Source organism: Miscanthus floridulus, chromosome 9, assembly GCF_019320115.1.
Source record: "Miscanthus floridulus cultivar M001 chromosome 9, ASM1932011v1, whole genome shotgun sequence".
In the NCBI taxonomy this organism is placed as follows: domain Eukaryota; kingdom Viridiplantae; phylum Streptophyta; class Magnoliopsida; order Poales; family Poaceae; genus Miscanthus; species Miscanthus floridulus.
The window spans coordinates 8,037,127-8,055,058 of record NC_089588.1 but is presented as its reverse complement, the minus strand read 5'-3'; the positions used below and the strand labels follow the sequence as shown (position 1 = coordinate 8,055,058).

Below are 17,932 nucleotides of genomic sequence, written 5' to 3'. Positions count from 1 at the left end.
ACGTGCCTACGTCACCTACTACCAGGCTCGGGGACTAAGTGGGCACACTTCACCTTGCGGTGAATGTGTTTGTTTTTCGACCCCTACGCTTCTGATGATCAAGGACGCTATGCTTCAAGACGCACTTACATTTCTTTTCAGAAATACAAGTGGGCACACTTCCCAGGATGGAAATCTTTTTCTTTCTTCTTAAGAGCACCATACATTCTTCGGACAACCTACTTCTCCAGCAACAACGGTGGTCGGAGATGTCAAGAATTCAAACCTCACTGTTCGGAGGAGGTTAATAAGGCGTGTCGCATCAGAATACATGGAGCTCGGGGACTAGCTGTGGGGGTATTAACCCCTATACCCTTACGGCTAGGCTTGGGCCAGCCTGGACCAGGAGGTCTGGCCCAACAGGAGACGACGCGCGGGCTAGTCAATCTGCTCGGAGTCCCGCGCAAGGAATCAAGACAGACCTAGAGATCAAGCAAGATCCTGGTCGGTTAGAATAGGAATCCTTATCTGGCCACCTATGGCAATTGTAACTGGCTAGGATTAGTTTCTAGATCTGTAACCTTGCCTCCCAGACTATATAAGGCGGGCAGGGGACCCCTCTAAAAACATCTCTCATTGACATACAACAATACAATCAGACGCAGGACATAGGTATTACTCCCTCACGGTGGCCGAACCTGAATAAAACCTTGTGTCTGTCTTGTGTTATCATCTTGTTTGTAGCTTGCGCATCTGTCTGCCGACAATCTACTACCTTGGGCATACCCCTAGGTAGACTGCCGACCATATTTCGTCGACACATACCGGGCATGGGAACCTCCTGTGAACACACCAGCAGCAGAAAATCCCATATGCCAGCAAGTCATGCAGGGAGTACTGGTACCAAACATGCATCTTGAAGTTTGTCTTTGTAGCTCGGTCGTATGCCCATACCCCTTCCTCCCAAGCACGGACCAAATCATCAATCAGAGGCTCCATGTACACACTCATATTATTCCCCGGGTGTTCTGGATTTATCAACGACAAGAATGTGTTCTGTCGTTGAAAGAGGACGCCAGGGGGAGATTGAGCGGGATAACGAACATGGGCCAACTGGTGTATGGGGCAGCCGCCATTCCATAAGGATTGAACCCATCTGTTGCCAGCGCAACACGTACATTACAAGCCTCTAGAGCTTTCTCATGATGAATCTCATCAAACCTTGTCCAGGCTTCACCATCGGATGGGTGTACCATCTTCTCAGGATTCTATCGACGTCTGTTTTGTGCCATATCATCTGTTTCGTGGATTCCTCAGTCATGTAAAGTCGTTGGATCCTCGGTATGAAAGGAAGGTACCGTAGGATCTTCACGGGGATTGCGAGCTACCTCTTCTGACCATCACCAGAGTCTATCTCCAGGAACCTAGACGATTCGCACTTCACACAATACTTTTCTTCCGCATACTCTTTCCTAAATAAGATGCACCCCTTCGGACAAGCATGTATCTTCTCGTATGGCATCTTAAGTGCACGAAGGAGTTTCTATGCCTCATACATGCTCTTTGGCAAGATGTGACCATCCGGGAGCAGGCTGCCAACAACTGTGAGCATAACATCGAAGGCGTCTCGACTCAAGCTAAACTGGGACTTCATGGCCATTAGGCATGCAATGGCATCCAGTTGAGAAACCTTGGAATACCCATGAAGGGGTTGCTGTGCCGCAGACAACATGTCCTAATACGCCTTTGTGGTAGCCTCTGGCTCCTCCTCCCTACGTCCTTCATCGAAGTGTGCTTCATGATAGTCATTTAACATGTCTCCTACCCTGGCATCCCCATCATATTCCTCGATGCATTGTCTGGCGACCTCGTCTCTCCCACGATCGGCTTCACCAGGGTAGATCCACCTGGTATAGTATGTCGTAAATCCATTCTTGCAAAGATGTTTACCTATGACCAGCTTGGTTTGCCGATGCGTGTTTGCACATTTGTTGTAGGGACACCAAGTGACACTAGCTCCTTTAACCCTTGCAAATGCTCGTTCCAAGAAAGCATCGGTCTTGTCAATCCATTCTTTGGTCAACGAAGTCTGACTAAAGCGGTCCGTGTACATCCACTCATGGTCATCCATCCTCTAGCATATCAGCGAGTAATATAAAAAATCACGTTGCATCTACACGTTCCTATACTATCTAATAGGTGAAGATAGGTCCTAATCCCACCCGAGGATGTATAGATGGGGTTAGTTTCCATCTCTACTCCTATCCGAGACAGAATTTAGGTAGCACCTCCCCGCTGTTCTCCAAATACACGTCCTGGAAGGGAGATTGTGTATCCAGAGAACAACAGGGAGATGCTGCCGAAACTCTATCACGGATTGGAGTAGAGCATGGAAACTAACCGCATCTACACATCCTCGGGCTATCCAAAAAACATGGACAATTCAAAACAGATACGGTTATAGATATGCAAAGATCTGCATATTTCCAACCATATCTCTTTCGAACGGGAGACGCCTAGCTAGGTTACGTGATATACGAACATGATATGGAAAGAAGGGTCTTGTATGCCTCACCTTGTTGTCCTGCAAAGTGACGAGTCGAGGACGTTGCAATAGCCTCCCTGCAATAAAAGGAACATAGTAGTGTCAAATCTAAATTTCGGTAGCACCTCCCCTGCACGGGGAGGCTTCCAAAACCTGCAACAAATACGACGGCACGATGGCCGATAACCACATCCACAATAGTCATTCAAGATAATAAATTTTATAAATATTGCGAGCCAAATCTAAAAAATGTTTTGACTCAGGACAAACTTAGATGGACTTATATTTGATCAAACAAAGTGCTATTTATGTAGCAACTGGTAATTCCAACATCTCATTTGTGTTCTGAACTTCCACATGCCTCCTGGAAAGGACATATCACCTATCTAGTGTATCAGCCATGCAGCCATGCATCTCCACCAACTAGCTACATTAAATTTTTTTAACAAAAAAACTATTCAGACAACCCCCAGCAGCATGAGAAAGATGGGAAAGGAAAACACCGTACATGTGCACCATTGATCAAAGTAATTTTTCATCGTTCTCTAGTTACCAAACACTCCACAGAATGTAATTTTCTAAACTGTGGCAGCATACTATCAAAAAGGAAAATGGAACCAAAGACAAACAAGCAATCAAGAAACATCTCAACAAACAAACATAAATCAATATTAGATATGAAAATCAATATCAGATATCAGAATCAATGAAAACAAGAAACGCTTCTGATGCATATAATCTTTCATAAGCTTGTGTCCAGCTTCTTCAAAATCAACACTGGACATAATAGTCAAATATATTGTTCTTCTAAGATTCACAAGATTCGTCTCTGTTCTATCCCAAATCTCCAAATAGTTATGGAAGCGAAGGAATGCAGTTATCAATCCAAAGCTAGACTAAATATTGTTAAATCCTTGGGTGCCTACAATTATATGGAGCATTTAGAAAATCTTACCGGGGCGGGCGGCGCCGGTGGCAGGACGCGCCGAGGCCGGGCGACGCCGGTGGCGGGGCAGCGATGCCGCGCCGGTGGCGGGGCACGGTGGGGCGGGGAGGCGGCGGGGGGTGGGGCGTGGGTTGGCGGCGTGCGGTGCGGTGCGGTGTGTTGTGTGCGCGAGGGTGAGGGGCCGGGGTGCTAACCGCTGGGGGCATATGAAGGAGTATGCTGAGTGCCAAGATCTGGGGCACTTGGCATTATTTTTTTTAATTTTCATTACGGCCCGATACTGTGCAGTGGGGCCGGTCGACGAAGTTACCGAGTGTCCCCTATATGACAAAATAAATCAATATTTCATGGTCCACCGTCCTCCTTCTTCATAGCGTGTTCTACTAAATTTGTTACGATGTAGTATAAAAATACCTTGTCAAATTCACTCAACAATGCATATTTGATTTTTCTACGAATATTAATCCATTATTTCATGCAGTTATAGCTCAAATTCAATATATATCAATTAAAATTCTATAATTGCAGTTAATAAATTAAAATTATGAAACGGATCTGAAAAATTACCAAAATTTGACGTGAACCAATCTATGTTGTCTATTGCCTATACAAAAAGTTTTGAAGTCAAACTCCAATTCGACCGTCACTTTGACTCCAAATCTTACCGGATCCTTCTAAACGTTACGATTCTTCTACGGAGATGATTCTGTTTGTAAAGGTCGTACGTGACAAATTGTGCGAAACCTTCTCAATTTTTTTTCATAGTCTCCACGTATGATATCAAGAGATCTTGACAAATCTCGTCATTTTCAGACTTCGTTTGCTTTTTTTAGAATTTAAAAATCATTCGGCCACATGTTCGTGGTCGTGTTTCCTGAATAAAATGTTTAAAAATTCTTTTCATTTCCCGAGTAAGGCCCCAAAATGGACTCAATAACATGAATATAATTTCTCCACTCAATTTATTCCATTATTTGTATCACTTGCAGTTCAAATTTGACTTAAACCAAAAAATTCCTCTAAATGCAATAAATTACTTAAATATATTAAATAGATCGAGAAATATACCAAATTTTAACATGTAGTACCAGATGTTGTATGTGGAGAGTAGAAAAAGTTTGGAGGGCAGGAGAGAAAAAAATTTATTATTTTGCCGAGTGCCGTTAAAAAACACTCGGCTACAACATTACTTTGCCGAGTGTAAACAAAAAACACTCGGCAAAAATATTAGTTTGTCGAGTGTCAAGCAAAAACACACGGCATACCTTGTCTTTGCCGAGTGTCTCTAACAGACACTCGGCAAAGTTCTAACGGCAGGGCGGCGCACCCAACGGCGGTCAGATGGTCGCCGCACGCCCAGCGCACGTGACTCCATTTTGCCAAGTGTCCGTGTTTGCCGAGAGTTTTGTTGTATTTTGCCGAGTATTTTATATTAGGCACTCGGCAAAGTTGTCTTTTGCCGAGTGCTATATATTTGCCGAGTGTTTCATTAAATACACTCGGTAACTTGGATGTTTGACGAGTGCCCGATGAAATGCACTCGGCAAACCCTCAGGCACTCGGCAATTCTACTGTTTCCGGTAGTGGTGACATGTCACTGCACCATAGTGATCGGCCGGAGGACGACTTTCCCCTGCTGGCGGTGGCGGAGACAGACACTTTCCATGAAGTTGCCACAGCACTGTCAAGATACTGCGCCTACCTGGTGACATTTCTTCTGCAGTTCCTATCGGAGCACAGCCTGACCACCAAAGAAGTCTTCCAAAATGTCATACAGGATGCACAGCGTGCACTAGGATCGACGTATATGGAGGAGAAGGAGAAGCACACCAAGATCCAAAAGTTAAAGCTACCGCCCCGGCGTAAGCAGACTACCTTCGACAAGGGGGTCAGGCTGGGACGGCAACCGGAGAAGCTCAACACCAGGCTGCGGTGGAAGGTGATCATGGCAGAGTTCTGGGCGGAGACGTTCCTGTACGTCACGCAGTCCGACAACACGGAGGCACACATTGAGCACCTGGCTAATGGCGGAGAGTTCGTGACCCACCTCTGGGCCATGCTCTCCAACGCCAGCATCCTCAACCTAGGGGACTGGAATCCACCTGCTGGCGCTGCCGCTGCCACTGCCACATAATAAGCAAGCAATGTGTGTGCTGACTCGGCCAGTCTCCTATTGTGATGTTGGGTCACGTCCAATTTGGTGTTCCATTTTGTCTGTCCGCTACGTGTTTTAGCTTGCACCCATATGTATTTTACTTTCAAGTCGTCTGGGCTTGTATTTGTGTACGTACGTTTTTGTATCTCAGTATGTCATTGGGCCCAATATTGTTTGTACGTGTACGTGATTGTTTATCATGACTGTACATGTCATGACTTGCATCCTTAATTTGTTCTTCTAGAGCTCCAGGAATATATATATGCCCTCCTAGTCCATTGCATGCATCAGAGGATCAACAATAGGAATAGATGAAGAACAATGTCTGGATATACGTATTTTATTCCAGAGTGCTTGTATATCATGATGTACTCAGCTATATTTTAATATAATTCTTCTTTCGTCTCAAAGAAACTATAAAATCCAATAACAAACACCCTCCAACTGTTGAAACCGAATAAATTTAGCCCTCTAACTGATTTTAAAGGTGATTTTCTATTTGCAAAATAATAAAAATCAAGTTTGATCTATAAAAAATTATAATTAATTTATTTTAAATAAAAAATACGAAACTAGTTTCTGCTTTTCTAAAACATTTATCTACGTGTTGATACTCCATTTAGAGTTGTTTTGATCTTATTTGAGATAAATAAATAATGAGCACGACTACAAGCAATAAAAGCAATACAAACATAAATAAACTAGTTTCAAATACTTATATATAGATCATAAACTGGTAGAAAAATTTTTGACACTAGTTTCATGTTTCTTTGATTTAATATGAATTTTAAGAGAACAAACCATATTTTTATTATTTTTAATAATAGAAAACCACGTACTCCCTGCATCCAAAAATAAGAGCAATTTTAGGATGGAGGGGGGAAACTAATGCTACTATAAAATTATATATATACCCCTATCAAAAGGTATAGCAATATATAATAATTACACCTTAAAAATAGAGAAAGTAGCAGAAAGTACTAGTTGTTGTTCATGGTTTAGAAGTGCACTTATTGTGGGATAAATTTTAAATGCTAGAAGTATACTTATTTTGAGACGAAGGGAGTACGAAAGAAGCGAGATGACAAAATTTACCTAGTTTCAACAGTTATAGTATGTCCGTTGTCTGATTTGGTAATTGAAGGTTCAAAATCAGAATGGCATGTTACGTGAAGGTAGGAAAAGACTCTATCTGTCCAAAAATAAATTCTCACTTTTCGAAAAGTCAAATAGTTTAAAGTTTGACCAAAGTTAAAAAACATACTAACAATTATGATACAAAATAAATATCATTAAATTAATTATTATGGAATATATTTTCGTAGTAAATCTAGTTGGAGATATAAATGATAATATTATTTACTATAAACTCTGTTAAACTTAAGCTACTTTATAAATGTTAATATTATTTATTATAAACTTAGTTAAATTTAAACTACTTTGACCGGTACATCGCTCATAGTTATATTATTTTTAAGAGAGAAGGAGTACATTTTACTAAGCTTTCCTAAATGATTAATGAACCTAGCATCCTCACGGATAACTATAAACTAACTACACCAACAAATAGATCACATTTTTATGAACCTAACAAATTTTGTTTAACTATTTTTGGACACCTACAGAATTTACTAGACTTTTTCAAAGATCAGCTCAAAACTAATTTGGAAAAGCATTTACTAATTCCTTGGAAAAAGGAAAACCCATTCCTCCGCGCGTCTCGCAACGCGCGGCCCACTCAGCACAACGCACGCGCAAGCGCGACCCGCTGACGTGGTGCACGTGGAACGCGGCCCACGCGCGCAAACGGCCCACGACGGGGAAGCCCGAGCGAGCGTCGACAATCTTACAAAAAACCCCTAAACTCTGGACAAACTAACCCACAGTCCATGTCACTATTCCTAGAGGGATCAACTATGGAATAAAACCCATGGAAACACCCTCGTTTACAACGGCATGCATGGTCCTCGGTCACCCACGCGCGCTGCCATTTTTTAAAAAAAACGCCCCCGCGCTAAGACCGAATCAACCCGCAGTCCACAGCACTATTTCCCGAGAGGGAGATTGTCGGGGCCACTATAGTCCACAGCACTATAGTCCACAGCACTATTTCATTGAGAATCACCACATGAAACATTGCAAAGCGCCACTAGATGTAATCGCACACAAAGTAAGTACTATCTACATTTATATATATAATTCAATTAACACCATGCATGCTTTCAATTCACCGGATCTTTTTTCTCGTAAAAGTGGGTTCTGAGGCAAGAACACGGGAACAACTACTGCGGATACTATGTTTGCGAGTTTATCGGGGCGTACACAAAAAGAACTCCTGAAGAGATCCTCAAAGTATGTTATATAAATATATTCATATATTCACAATTTCTTTTGTTGCTCATATATATAAGTAATCAAGTGACCAACACACACACACACACACATATATATATATATATATATATATATATATATATATATATATATATATATATACACACACTTTTCCTTTAACTTTTATTGAAGACTCTATGGTTGAAGGAAAAAGTCATACGACGTGACCAACTGAAAGCAATTCAAGAGACCATAGCAGGATTTCTTAATGACCAGGTCCTCAACCCCGCCAGCGAGTTCTACAATGACGTCAACGAAACATGGAAGCCAAACTAGATGGAGTGATTTTGTTATCCCAAGGATATGATAGAATATACAATGCAAGCTTTATTTGTAATATATATATATATATACATATATATATATATATATATACATATATATATATATACATATATACATACATATTATATGTACATAAAATAACGTACAATATATGTATATGCATGTAATATATACGTTAGTTCATACTTTAGTTTGTACAAAATGTTCGAACATTATAAACGTGTAGAATACGTATATTATTAGCAGCGTAGAATGCGTATTCGAAAACCTATTCGAAAACCAAAACGAATCATCAATTGAAAATAGAAAAAAAAAACCAACCGGGACTAAAGGGCCGCGCCACATGGCCAGGCCGGGAGGCCCTTTAGTCCCGGTTGGTCTTACCAACCGGGACTAAAGGTGCACCTTTAGTCCCTGGCGCGAAACCGGGACTAAAGGAGGGGACCTTTAGTCCCGATTACGTACTCCCGGTTCTAAAACCGGGACTGAAGGCGGTTGAGAACCGGGAGTACAGCCCGTTTCTCTACTAGCGAGTCTTCCAAAATGTCATACAGGATGCACAGCGTGCACTAGGATCGACGTATATGGAGGAGAACGATAAGCACACCAAGATCCAAAAGCTAAAGCTACCGCCCCGGCGTAAGCAGACTACCTTCGACAAGGAGGTCAGGCTGGGACGGCAACCGGAGAAGCTCAACACCAGGCTGCGGTGGAAGGTGATCATGGCAGAGTTCTGGGCGGAGACGATCCTGTACGTCACGCCGTCCGACAACGCGGAGGCACACATTGAGCACCTGGCTAAAGGTGACCCACCTCTGGGCCATGCTCTCCAACGCCGGCATCCTCAAGCGGGCAACAGTTGACTGGAATCCACCTGCTGGCGCTGCCGCTGCCACTGTCACATAATAAGCAAGCAATGTGTGCGCTGACACGGCCAGTCTCCTATTGTGACGTTGGGTCACGTCCAATTTGGTTTTCCATTTTGTCTGTCCGCCCTAGCTTTTATGGTTTTTATTTGCTTGTTTAGTTGAGGTCATTCACTACGTGTTTTAGCTTGCACCCATATCACTACTACAGGAATGGTTTCTAGGGGCGGATGGTGAGGCTTTGTGGAGGCGGCTCGGCCAGCCGCCCCTACCATACCGTCTCTACAAATCATGTATTTGTAGGGGCGGTTCCTAGACCACCCTTACGAATCGATTTGTAGAGGCGACAGGTGTTATCAGTCGCTCCTAAAAATCGATTTGTAGGGGCGGCCGTAGTACTAGCCGCCCCTATAATACCTGTTTGTAGGGGCGGTTCAGTCTAGAACCGCCCCTACAGTACATTTTTCTGTCAAAAAAATTTAAATTTACAATTCAAATTAGATCAGAACATATATATTTCAAATCTGACCACAAGCACAAGAGCATTATATAAACTACCATTACAAGTCAAATTCACAAGAATATATACAATCCATCATTAAATAGACATAATTCACAAGTCTAATTCGTTCCACAAGTCCAAACCGTCCCACAAGGTAAGACCAATATTAAATTCCATACACATTGTTATCAACGGCCTAGAGCTAGCCTTTCAGTCTCACGAAGGTGTTGGTACTGAGAATTTCTACCTAAGTCAGAATCTCGGTCATGGTAGGTGCCTTTGACGTATACAATCTGGTCCAATATGAAGTTGCAAAGGTCACCGATGAGCTCTAAGAGTTGGTCATCCTTGTATGGGTCTCTTTTCATTTCTTTCTCTTCTTTTCACTACAAGAGAACAAGTTTCGGTTTAGTATTTCATATCATGTGTGAAGTTTTTATACTACGGGTGAAGAGGTTCAAACTTACCCTTAAGAGGTGTCTCCTGAAGGCATCGGTTTTACTCATCATAGAACATACATAGTATCCATAATGTACACTCCCAGGCTTCTGCTTCGGGCACTGTGTGTTTTGCATATGGAAATGTTAAGTAATACTTTTGACAGCCATGTAATGGAGTACTAAAGTAAGTTACACTTACCGCACATAGTGTTTTTATAGCTAGCCTTTCCTTCCTTACTGGATCATGTCTTCCATGATGTTCATTGACATAGAACCTGAATGCCCTGTTCGAATTATTTTAGCAAATGCAACTTGTTAGTATCCAAAAGTGAACGTTACAAGTATGTATACAAACATATAAGCTAATGAAGATTGTCGATATGTATACGTCTTAAGAATCGATATGAAGTCTTTGTATGTCACCGGGTCACTATCTATTGAATCAAATACCATGCCATGCTCCTCCCGACATCGACGCTAATACAAATCCAGTGATTGCTACATGAATTTAATCGTCGAACTAGATAAGCTCTTTTGCATTGAATAAAATATATCGAACAAAGTTTTAAGTATAGAGTTGAACTTACTCGAAGTTATATAGTAGCCATATAGTAGAGTGATGTTCGAGATATTTAAAAGCCAGGACAATGTATGCCGAAACCTTAAGGGACTCTTGCCTTAGTTTCTTCGCATGGATGTCCTCTTTCTCTCGAAGGGTCTTTCCAGCAGCTAGCTCTTTGGCATCCAGTTTCCACTGTCTAGGGTAATTAAAATTTGTTTGTGCTATAGCTTGAGGGTCTATATACCCGGCTTTCACACTTGGCATTTGTTTTACAATGCGCACTTGCATTCTATAAATCACGGCGTGGGTTAGTTACAACAAAATCCAAAGATTACATTCATATTATATCGGGAGGGCAAGGACTTACAGGCACCACGTGCGAATTAGATTCATTTCCATTGCTCCGAGGTGAAAGCATGTCTGCATGTCATTGAAGTCAAAGATAATTTTCCCGGCTAGGCTTCCAAATGTGCCGACGGGGAATCATGCATGTACGAGGTCTATGCTCGTTAGGAGAACACACAAGTACCAATCATGGAACCTTCTCATTCCAAGTGGTAGGCGCTGGATGTCCCAGTTTGGTAGGAAGGGCTTGACAAGTCCTTCATTGACACTAGCTTCTTCACATTCGCTGAAAAACCAGTCGGGAGTTTGACTCCCCTCAGAAAAGTGCATATAGCTCTCTTCTGTTCTGGTGTTAGGTTGAAGAACGCCGCGGGCAGAGTGTATTTTCCATTAGCCTCAGGTACCGGGTGAAGCTGTGGCATCATGTTTAGCTGCACCATGTCTTTCCGTAATTTTAGACCATCCTTTGACTTGCCTGTGTCCATCAAGGTAGCAATGAGACTCTCAAAGACATTCTTCTGCACGTGCATAGCATCAATGGCATGGGGGACCTCCAAGTCTGGCCAATAAGGCAGATACTGAAAGAAGATCGATTGTTTCTTAAAAGGTACGCCTTCAAAAGGAGGTGTGATTCTATCTCTGTTCGTCCCATCCAGATTCTTCTTTCCATAGACGACGCGTATGCTTTTCACCATTCTGTACATGTGTTCTCCGTTATGACGTCTCTCCGGAGGGGTTCAATCTCCGGGGTGTTGTCATAAAATCTAAAGAATAATTTGCTGCGGTACTTGTGACTTGTCTTTAAGAACCGCCGGTTCCTTAGGTAAACTATCCTCTTGGATGCATCCAGGAACACCCATGTAGTACCATCCAAGCGAACTAAGCATCCCGTCTTCCCTTTGATCTGTCCAGACAAAGCAAACAACGCAGGGTAATCATTGGTAGTAACAAAATATTATTGCTCTACATATGAAGTCCTCCTTTCGAAACGCATCGTACATCAGCTCCCCATGCCTCCATAGCCTCTCCATTTCTTACACCAAAGGCTCGAGGAACACGTCTATATCAATGTCTGGTTGTTTAGGGCCAGAAATAAGAATAGTGAGGAGAAGGTACTTTCTCTTCTGACACAACCACGTTGGGATGTTGTACATGGTGAAGATCACTGGCCAAGTGTTGTGATCAGTCATCCTCTCATTGAAGGGATTCATTCCATCGGTGCTCAAGCCAAACCGTATATTCCTTGGGTCATCGCTGAATTATTTGTGCTTCTCATCGATCCTTTGTCATTGACTATAATCAGTCGGGTGTGCAATCTTATCATCATCCACCTTGCGCTCATCATCTCACCATGTCATGAGTGTGGCTTCTTTAGGGTTTAGGAAGATACGTCTCAAGCTATCGGTCACTGGCAGGTACCACATTACCAAGGCAGGAATTCTTCTCTGCTTTGCATCGTTGCCTAATGGAGTATCCTCTAGGGGCTAAGATTCTTGTAGCACCTTTTTTGTACCCTTCTTATTCCTCTTTTTCCCCATGGAGGCTTCGTCCCCACCGTAAAGGTCATTGTTCTTGTACCGGTTGACCCCACACCGGGGACATTTATCCAGTGACTTGAATGTTTCACCATGAAAAAGGATATAGTGGTTGGGGCATGCCTGGATTTTTTCAACCCCCATTGTCAATGGACTTATGACCTTCTTTGCTTGGTATGTGTTGGCGGAAACTAAGTTTGGTTGTGGCAGCACCCATGACAGGAGACGCAATAGATCAATGAAACTACAGTCTGACCAGCCGTACTTAGCCTTCAGGATGAGTAGCTCAAGCACAAAATGTAGCAATGTCCAATGTGTCAGACAGCCCTTTTCAACACCATACATAGTCTCCTTTGATGCTTTTGTCACCCTTTCTAAATTTTCTAGACCTTTCAGGCTCTTTAGTAAAATCTCTGGTCCAAGGACACGAATCATTTCCTCCAAATCATCAAAATCATCTTCATCACCAACACGTGCTCCCCCATCATTATTGGCACCACCTTCTTCGTTACCATCCCAACCACCAGCATCACCACATTATTCATTGCCAAACTCAGGATCCATTTGTACATAAAGCTCTTCTGAGTATTGGGACAGATATTCTAGGGTTTCGGCGTCGTCTTCTTCATCAACGTCATCATTATCAACAATCGTTGTTTCACCATGATGAATCCACACCGTGTAGTCCTCAACAAATCCTCGCACAATCAAATGTTCTCTCATGATACTTACATCTGTCCATGCCATAAGATTCTTGCAATCTTTACAGGGACAAACAATTGTATCCTTATTCTCTGTCAACGTCGCTACATGCTTCTCTGCGGCTTCAATAAATTTGTCCACCTCTTCACGGAAACCTGCTTTGAATCTTAACGAACCATATATCCAAGACTTTATGTACTCCATCTTTTAAAACACAACAATCAAAGAAAATACATTAAAGGACTACTAATTCAGATATATACGTAAATGAATCAAATTAATAATTAATTACTTCACAATAATTCTATATACTTCAGATATATATAAATATAAATATAAAATAAAATTACATGAAGCATATCAAACACACACCATGGTAGAGGGTAATTAATTAATGGCCTATTTATCAGTAAATAATTAAAAATATATTTATTAATTAAAATAAATAATTTCAATGACAACAATTTGTAACAATTAATATTTTACCCACTACCTTTCATGCAAACCCTATTCCAATTTCATGAAACATAAATTTACAAAATTAAAATTAAAAAAAAACAAACCCTAGATCTAGATCTATATCTACATGTACATGAAACATACATAAAACTAGGGTGTAATCTCAACTAAAATCAAGCAAGATCGACTAATAAATAGTGTAATCTCATTTATCTAACTAATTTGCACTAATAGCTTCAAAACTAGAGTCTAATTTGCTTCATACAAAGCTCAAGCACCATAGAAGAGAGAGAAAAGCAAAACTCTAATTACGATCACTAACCAACCATTAAAACTTCAAATAAAGGCTTGGAATAGCATTTTTTTTACCTTGTACAACCTCTTCACCAAAGTATTTGAGATCAAAACCTCCCCCCTTAGTAGAGCAATTTTTGGGAGGAGCCCAATGCCTCCCAACCTTTTTTGCTCGGGTTAGAGAGAGTGGCCTGAGGTGGAAGAAGGTGGTTGCTATATATACAGCGGCTATTTGTAGGGGCGACCGGTGATTTAGCCACCCCTACAAATAGACACAGCAGGGGCGGCTGGTAATAGCCGCCTCTGCCAGCCGCTCCTACAAATCGATGCATTTGTAGGAGCGGCTCGAATTACCAGCCATCCCTACTGTGCCATTTGTAGGGGCGGCTATTGTGCTAGAGCCCAAACACGCCACTGTAGGGACTGCTCCAATGCCAGCCGCCCCTAAAAAAACCCTGGTGCTATAAACTGTTTTTCACATAGTGTATGTATTTTACTTTCAAGTCGTCTGGGCTTGTATTTGTGTACGTACGCTTTTGTATCTCAGTATGTCATTGGGCCCAATATTGTTTGTGTACGTGATTGTTTATCATGACTGTACATGTCATAACTTGCATCCTTAATTTGTTCTTCTAGAGCTCCAGGAATATATGCCCTCCTAGTCCATTGCATGCATCAGAGGATCAACGACAACGTACCAGGTGCAAACCAACCAACCTGTGTAAACTTAGAAACTATCAATCAGGACCACTAGATGCTGATTCAATGGATGGGGTGAGAGGTGGGATTTTTTTGCGCTTAAGCCCCTCACCCACTGGCCTTTTTTGCGCTTAAGCCCCCTCACCCTATCAATTTGATCAACATCTAGTGGTCCTGATTGATAGTTTCCAAGTTTACATAGGTTGGTTGGTTTGCACCTGATATGTTGCCAGGATCAACAATAGAAATAGATGAAAAACAATGTCTGGATATACGTATTTTATTCCAGAGTGCTTGTATATGATGATGTACTCAACTATATTTTAATATAATTCTTCTTTCGTCTAAAAGAAACTATAAAATCCAGTAACAAACACCCTCCAACTGTTGAAACCGAATAAATTTAGCCCTCTAACTGATTTTAAAGGTGATTTTCTATTTGCAAAATAATAAAAATCAAGTTTGATCTCTAAAAAATTATAATTAATTTATTTTAAATAAAAAATACGAAACTAGTTCTGCTTTTCTAAAAACATTTATCTATGTGTTGATACTCCATTTATAGTTGTTTTGATCTTATTTGAGATAAATAAATAATGAGCACGACTACAAGCAATAAAAGCAATACAAACATAAATAAACTAGTTTCAAATACTTATATATAGATAAACTGGTAGGAAAAAATTTGACACTAGTTTAATGTTTCTTTGATTTAATATGAATTTTAAGAGAACAAACCATATTTTTATTATTTTTAATAATATAAAACCACGTACTCCCTCCATCCAAAAATAAGAGCAATTTTAGGATGGAGGGGGGAAACTAATGCTACTATAAAATTATATATATACTCCTATCAAACGGTATAGTAATATATAATAATTACACATTAAAAATAGAGAAAGTAGCCGAAAGTACTAGTTGTGGTTCATGGTTTAGAAGTGCACTTATTGTGGGATAAATTTTAAATGCTAGAAGTATACTTATTTTGAGACCAAGGGAGTATGAAAGAAGCGAGATGACCAAATTTATTAGTTTCAACAGTTATAGTATGTCCGTTGTCTGATTTGGTAATTGAAGGTTCAAAATCAGACTGGCATGTTACGTGAAGGTAGGAAAATACTCTATCTGTCCAAAAATAAATTCTCATTTTTCGAGAAGTCAAATAATTTAAAGTTTAACCAAAGTTTAAAAAAATACTAACATTTATGATACAAAATAAATATCATTAAATTAATTATTATGGAATATATTTTCGTAGTAAATCTAGTTGGAGATATAAATGTTAATATTATTTACTATAAACTCAGTTAAACTTAAGCTACTTTATAAATGTTAATATTATTTATTATAAACTTAATTAAATTTAAGCTACTTTGACTGGTACATCGCTCATAGTTATATTATTTTTAAGAGGGGAGGAGTACATTTTACTCAATATTAAATCGCACTGCATTTCCTACGTGGACTGCGAACAAAGTAGATGTCGGCATATGGTGACCGTTGATGCCTACGTGTAGTGCATGCGCCAGCTAGTGCAAAATTTCCCGGCCTTGCATGTACGGTACGATGACTTTTCTGAGGTCATTTAAAAAATTCGAATTTTAATATACGAGGACTTCAAACTATTTTCTGGGACCGAGAGTCTAACCATAATATAACTCTTTAATTAGATACTTAATCTAATTAGCTAGTTAATGTTGCTATTTGTACTTTATTCTTTGTCTTTCCTCCATATTAATTTTTAATAGCATCTTATATAATTAGTAGTATTCGGCGTATGTGAGCCTAGTAACAACCATACGTACGAAGAGTCGCAAACGTAGGCACGCCGCAGCAGCGACTCATCGGTCCTCGTGACGACGCGAGACGCTTTGAGCCTTCGACTGTGAGTCGCGGAGTTAGTGACTGTTCATTCTCTTTCCTCTGCATACGACTGCGACTCTGCCGCTCTGCGAGTCGCCAGCGGGCGGCGGGTAGCCAGGCAGGCACGGCCGCACGTGAACGAGTGAGACTGAAGTTCCATAATTTTGCATAAAACCATACTCGAGTCTTTTGGCAGGACATATGGAATGGGCAGATACATTTGAATGCTTTCCCTGAGCTGTACTCCTTTGCCCAGAATAAATTCATCTCATTTCAACGAGTCAAAGACTCACAGGATTTATTTGATCTCTTTCACCTTCCCATGTCTACCCAGTCCTTTATTCAGCTACAATAGCTGACGGAGGAGCTAGGTTCAGTGCGCTTACACAACCTTTTGATGTTTGGCAAAATGTTTGGGGTTCAGCTATTTTTGCTCCTTCAAAAACTTACAAACACCTTAGTAGAAGACAAGTTCATCAGGCATTTTCATGGGTCTGGAATTCTTGTTCTCAGCACAAACATAGGGTCTTCTTCTGGGTATTGCTCAAGGACCGGTTGAGTACAAGAGAACTTCTCAAATGCAAAATTATGGATCTTCCATCATATAATTGGTGCTGCACAGAATGACAGCTACGTGGACATTCAACATTCAGCCAGCCTTTCGATTTTCAGCCGTATGTTCCAATTCGTTTAACATTTTGTTGCTTCATTGTTTCATTTGCAGAACTACATTATTAATTCAGTTTTCCCCTCATTTGGTTCTGACTTCTGAGTTAACAGTATGGAACATTTCTAATATCTGAATCTGATATCCATAGGTTCTATAGTAAGGCATGCCAAGAAATATAACATTCAAAACAAGAATTGGTGGCAATTTTTCAAGTTTGCCTTCCCAAGTCATAAAATCGGGAGGATGATCAGGTTATTGGGAAGTAACTGCTGCTCTATAGCAACATAAAAAAGGTCAGCCTTAGGATTATTTTGGCACATGGTAGCATTAGGTACATGGTATATAAGTGCCTCCAAAAGGAAAAAAAAACTATTTGATTCTTGCTGATGCTTCCATTTCCGTGGCTCCGAGAAGCATTTTTAGTCACGATGATTTCTTTGCGTTCCAAAAAAGTCAGGCTGATTTTTGCACATAGCCCCATAGTTGTCTGCTGCTTTGCTTTACTGTAGGTTGACATCTTTAGTCTCATTTTATTTGTTTTCATTTTACTGACAAATTATTCCTCACCCTGTAAAAATGAAATTAGCAACTGGCATGATCTTAACCCATGGATAAGATACTTGATAGTTATATGCTATAAAATACCTGGCTGCTGATAAACTTAGGTTTGAGAGAATAAAAGTACCAG

The 17,932-nt window shown here is 40.7% G+C and overlaps 1 pseudogene; it reads right to left on the bottom strand.

The window, feature by feature from the left end:
* Positions 1 to 12,818: 12,818 nt before the first annotated feature.
* Positions 12,819 to 13,460, bottom strand: LOC136484400 (uncharacterized; annotated as a pseudogene).
* Between the last annotated feature and the right edge of the window lie 4,472 nt (positions 13,461 to 17,932).